Raw genomic sequence first — 6,000 nt, 5'->3', positions numbered from 1 at the left:
AACAGCTATTAAAGTACCCGATTCTGAATATTTTTTACACTTTACATCAATGTTTACCTATTTATTGGCTGTTATCATGAAAAAAAATGACAGATTTACCATTACACTGTGGTTCTTCTTTCAAAAAAGATGAAGTAGACCAACCTGAATAAATGTAATTTAAAACGAAACTATAGGTTAGTGTAAACACAAGAAAATTTTATAAAGTTTTGTTGCTTTTTCTTGTCATATTAACCATGATGTTTATATTGTAAATTTGTAAATTTGTGATTTTCTCTTTTGAACAAAAAGCATATTATGTCACCTTCATTGCAATTATAAATGATTGCAAATATACAAATTTACGAAATTTAAATAGAAAAGAAAGCCATCACTGATGGGATGTACATGGTGAAGATATATATAAGAAGATGTTGTATGAACGCCAATGAGAAAGCACAGTCACAATTTATAAAAGTTGACAATCATTGGTCAAATAAAAATGAGAATGGAAATGGGGAATGTGTCAAAGAGACAACAACCCGAAAAAGAGCAGATAACAGCCGAAGTCCACCATTGGGTCTTTAATGTAGCGAGAAAATCCCACCACCTGTAGGCGTGCCTCAGATGGCCCCTCAACAAAGTTGTAAACTAGTTCAGTGATAATGGACGTCATACTAAACTCCGAATTATATAAAAGAAACTAAAATTAAAAATCATACATGACTAACAAAGGCAAGATGCTTCTGACTTAGAACAAGCGCAAAAATGCGCCTGGGTTAAACGTGGTTTTTCAGATCTCAACCTTCTCCTATACCTCTAGTCAATGTAAAAAAAAACACACACACAACAACACACACATTAAAACTCAATTCAAAAGATGTTCGAGTCCGATGTGAGAAAAGGTTACAAAAGAAAATTAATAAGATAACAATGATACATTAGTTAACCCTTACCAATTTTTGCTACATTTTGGCTAATGAGACTGACTCTGGATAGGTTAGATAATTTGAAAATTTGAAGAAAAATATACTAAAAAAATACTTTTTGTAAATACACATTTGTTTTGACTGGGTTAAAACCGAATATATTAATTCTTAATTTATTGCTTTTTCACCCTTATTTCACATGTGTTGAAAATAATTCCAGATCAAGATTTCAACGAGGCTGAAACGTCAGAAGAATACATCCTCATAGCGTTTAATACTCTGGTTTTGTGTACACGTGTCTTGACGTATGATTGATTACGTTTTAAACATTGTGACATTTGTAGAATATTGGATACTGATTTGATAATTTGACGCCAGAGTTTGACGTCGATTTTAAGATAAAGTTAAATCACAAAAATAATGAATTCCGAAGAGAATTCAAAACGCAAAGCACGTAGTCCTTCTGTGAAACGTTAAGAAAAGTTCGTAGGTAATTCCTTGACATAGATATTTTCACCAAAGAACTTAGAATCTACAACTTGTTAAATATAATATTGTACTTGTATGTAAGCTATGTTGTTTATACAAAAAAAAAATACGTTGCCCTATCTGTTGATCATTCTTTAATCACAAGGTAGATCGCAAAACACTTTCAAATGTCGGGATGCATTAAAACTAAGATAAATGCAGAACAATTTATATGCGTTCGATTGGACAGACGTTTCTACTAAATACATGCAAGTTCTTATAGTGCACTGGAAATACGGTTGTTTATTCAAATAGAAGTATGACTGTTTACAATTACGACGACAATACAATAAGAAGATACAATTGTTATTGTAACTGAAACTCATTCATTCTTCATAAGTTTCTTTTAAAGTAGATACAACGCCAGATTCATCAGAGACAACTGCCAAAAAAGAAACGTAAGTTTAATTGTAAATAATGAGTCACTTAAATTCAAGCCTACAATAGTAAAAATTATTTATTGATTATACATCTTTATTAATAATAGCTTTTAAAGTATGAATGTGATCATGAGTTCTGCATCCTTTTTTAATCCAATCTGACAAATAATATTATAAGTTTCTGAATACTTTTCTAAACGTTCTATAAAACTCTTGAAAATTTTGTTCCAAAGCAGCTATACCTCTGTAGTTTGAAGTGTTATTTAAACACCCTCCTTTGAATACTGGTTTAATGTAATTTTCTCTCCATTTAGAATATATATACCAGTTAAAAGAATTAAGTCAAATAATTTTACATACATGTTGACGTTCATAGTACATTTAATTTGTTAATTCATCAGAACCACATGATTTCTTTTTTTTCAAAGCTTTCATATCAAAAAGCACTTCCTCTGCAGTTATCCGAACATTTAAATTTTTGTTACAATTATTAAAAAAATTATTATCAGAATATGATTTGAAATCATATCGTTGAAACGTATCTATATTTCAACACCAAAAGAGAAACTTATTTGTCAATAAGAAACATTTGAAGTAGACAAACTAGCAACATTCTCGAAACATTCTCATTTGGTTGACATACTAGTTTTAGATATTTAAGTTAAGTACTGGAATGATTTAAAAATACACAATTTGTATATTACATGTAGTTGCATGTTTTTAAACAAGACATCCAAATATTTCAGCATGTTACTGTATACAATTTTCGTATCAAATCACCAGTTTATAAGCATATAGTTTATACATATAACTATCAGATGTAAACTTAGTATTTCACATGTCTGCTTCAATTGTGAACAAACCCACCCATAATGCAGGCACACACGTATATAAACATATTTTTAAGGTTAGAACACATTTTGAATATTTACTTATAGATGTACAACTTGAAATTGAAATCAGAATTTTTGTCATGCCATTGGGCAGTATTCATTTAATTTTTGAAGTACTCAAACCATTCTTTAGTTGGAATGTTCGAACTAGGATTTATGATGATTAATATTTCTATGTACTATACATTTTACTTCAAACAAAATGATGTCAATATACTGTTTAAACTGTTTTGTGAATGAAATGTAATCTAAATCTTTGTAAAGATGTTATTCTTATTATGATAATGTACAACATTCAAAATAATCTAAAAAGTATTTTTGTTATGATGTATACAGTACGACATTGACATATTTTTAAGACACAAAACCGAGAGAGTTCGAACAGTATATATATGTTGTATATTTGAATGAAAAAAAAAATCAGAACAGATTTGAAGGCGGCCTTTGATTAACAAGTAAAACAGCTCCAAAGGATCTGCATTTGAAGTAAAAAAAAACTTCACCATACGATTTTGAAGACTTATCTTAAATTCAAGTAAAATAATTTGTTTTATATTGATAGAACTTTTCGAATTTTAAGCCTTGCATTGTGACGTGAAATTAAACTCTTTTAATATGACCTTTTTCATATTATGCCACAGCACTAAAAAAGAAAATGCGAATTTTATCAGCAAAAGTTTTCTCTTAATTAATATGTTTGTCTATTTACGTCCTTTTGCATATCTTATCATATAATTCGTGTTGGTATATCGTTCTCTTAATTGAAATTCAACCCATTTTTTACGTGGGTACAATATATCTTTATTTTAGGAAGTTATGTGTAATGCTCTCTTTTAAGAAAAAAACCCAAAGATGACGAAATCGAAGACAAAAATAAGTCGAAGAAAGCCACCAAAGGCAAATCACGTCAAACAAAGACTAGTGAGGAAGACGCTGCGAAACCAGGTATAACAATATTGTGTATTAAGCATGTTATGGAGAGACCAGAGTGTATATTACATTGAATCATTGTCGTTGAAACGTATCTATATTTCAACAGCAAAAGAGAAACATATTTGGCAATACGAAACATTTGAAGTAGACAAATTAGCAACATACTCGAAACATTCTCATTTGGTTGACATACTAGTTTTAGATATTTAAGTGAAGTACTGGAATGATTTAAAAATACACAATTTGTATATTACATGTAGTTGCATGCTTACACACATAGACATTCAAATATTTCAGCATGTTACTGTATACAATTTTCGTATCAAATCAACATTTTATAAGCATATTTTTTATACATTTTACTATCACATTTCTGCTTCAATTGTGAAAAAAACACCCATAATGCAGGCATACACGTATATAAACACATTTTTATGGTTAATACAAATTTTGAATATTTACTTATAGATGAACCACTTGATACAAAAGACATGTAAGTGATATTACAGCTACAACATAATGATAAATGTTTTTTGATTTAATGCCGACCGTTTTGCATCAGTTCGATATTTTTTTTTTATATTTTACTATTTTTTGGTTCTGCATGCTTTTATCGGAATATTTTTTATCGGAACTGGACCATCATAGAAAGTCGATTAAATATATAAAGAATCTTCGCCTTTTTGACATGTATTTTATCCTGAACCTTTCTTTTGATACAGTACATTTAAAATGTATGTTAAGTTGAATAAAAAGAACAGAGTAAAAATATTCATGTCCGACAGCTTAACAGACGAATTGGCGCGTATGCGATTCTTTCTGTTTTGATATGTATTGTTGTTTTCTAGTCTTTGTTCAATCTTGCCATTTTCATATGAGTTCGTTGTTCTTAAGTATTGAAAAATCAACACATTAGGTTTACAAACAAGTTTTAGAGAACTTTGTTATAATGATTGTTATTGATTGACACAAATACAAAACTGTTGTATAAGGTAAAACAAAAACTCGACCATTGAAAGTGAAAATTAACTTATTTTCATACCGTTCGGAATACGAAAAAATGTAAGTTTTTACAATCAACGTGTTAAAAGTCAACATAACTCGTTTAAAGTGAAGAATATCACGTGAACGCATTAAAAGTTATATACTGTATGCAGATACCGCCAATGGCACAACTGGCCACACATAGCAGTATTCTGAGGTACCTACTAACGTTTATCGAAGAAACACGTTTTGTGCAGAAAAACATTAGAAAACAGATAGTATTCAATAAATAGATATATAGGAAGATGTGGTGTGAGTGCCAATGAGACAACTCTCCATCCAAATAACAATTTAAAAAGTAAACCATTATAGGTTAAAGTACGGCCTTCAACACGGAGCCTTGGCTCCCACAGAACAACAAGCTATAAAGGGCCCCAAAATTACTAATGTAAAACCATTCAAACGGGAAAACCAACAGTCTAATCTATATAAACAAAACAAGAAACGAGAAAGACGTAAATATTACATAAACAAACGACAACTACTGTACATCAGATTCCTGACTTAGGACAGGTGCAAACATTTGCATCGGGATTAAACGTTTTAATGGATCCAAACCTTCTCCCTTTTTCTGAAACAATAGCATAACATCACAACATAGAAAAACATACGATAAAATATCAATTGGCAAACTTAACTAAATCAAAAAACGTATGATTACACAATGAACGAATAAATTATGGCCGTATTAACAGATTAAAAAAAAACTTGAACGATAAAATACGCTAATTTTTATATATATAACAAATATGTGTGCTTTGGTTGTGTAATAAAACGCTTTCTTCTCACCATGTTGTCTTTCAGAGCTGTTGAAATATCTGATTAATGTGGCATTCCTGTAAAACTATTGTACAAATAGTAGCTGTGATGAGATGTTAGATACCTATGCATTTTAGATTTACCTTACATTATTCTTAACTGTAAAGTGTTTAAATTGTATAACATGTGATTTATGTAAATAGTACATGTATAACTGGAAATTAAATTCAATAACATTTCTAAACGGGCCCTCTTTTGTCAAAAGATACTTACGATACATGAGAAAAAAAAGAGGAACAACTAAGAGGAAGCCAAACAAACTAAAATTGCCTGTACCAACATCATAAAATATGGAAATTTATTAAAAACGCGTTGATGTTGAATGATTGCCGCGTTAAATTCAAGAAACGAATCTTCACGTTGTACTATAATATGTATCGCCACAAAATAAAAATAGAATACCGTTCTTCTCTTTTCACAATTGAGAGAGTTGCTGAAGAAAGTTTTTAATTTATTTATGCACAGCTAGCAATAAGTATTCGTCAGAATAATAAG

At 29.9% G+C, this 6,000-nt stretch overlaps 1 long non-coding RNA gene across 1 annotated transcript; it reads left to right on the top strand.

Moving 5' to 3' along the window:
• The first annotated feature begins 1,792 nt into the window (after window positions 1-1,792).
• On the top strand, window positions 1,793-5,960 carry LOC134694698 (uncharacterized). The gene is made up of 4 exons (XR_010102587.1): window positions 1,793-1,834; window positions 3,548-3,654; window positions 4,111-4,135; window positions 5,491-5,960. It is a non-coding gene; the product is annotated as an uncharacterized LOC134694698 (long non-coding RNA).
• Window positions 5,961-6,000: the final 40 nt, after the last annotated feature.

This window comes from Mytilus trossulus, chromosome 13, assembly GCF_036588685.1.
Source record: "Mytilus trossulus isolate FHL-02 chromosome 13, PNRI_Mtr1.1.1.hap1, whole genome shotgun sequence".
Taxonomy (NCBI): Eukaryota; Metazoa; Mollusca; class Bivalvia; order Mytilida; family Mytilidae; genus Mytilus; species Mytilus trossulus.
Note: the sequence above shows the minus strand (reverse complement) of the source record. Positions and strands in the feature narration are given on the sequence as shown.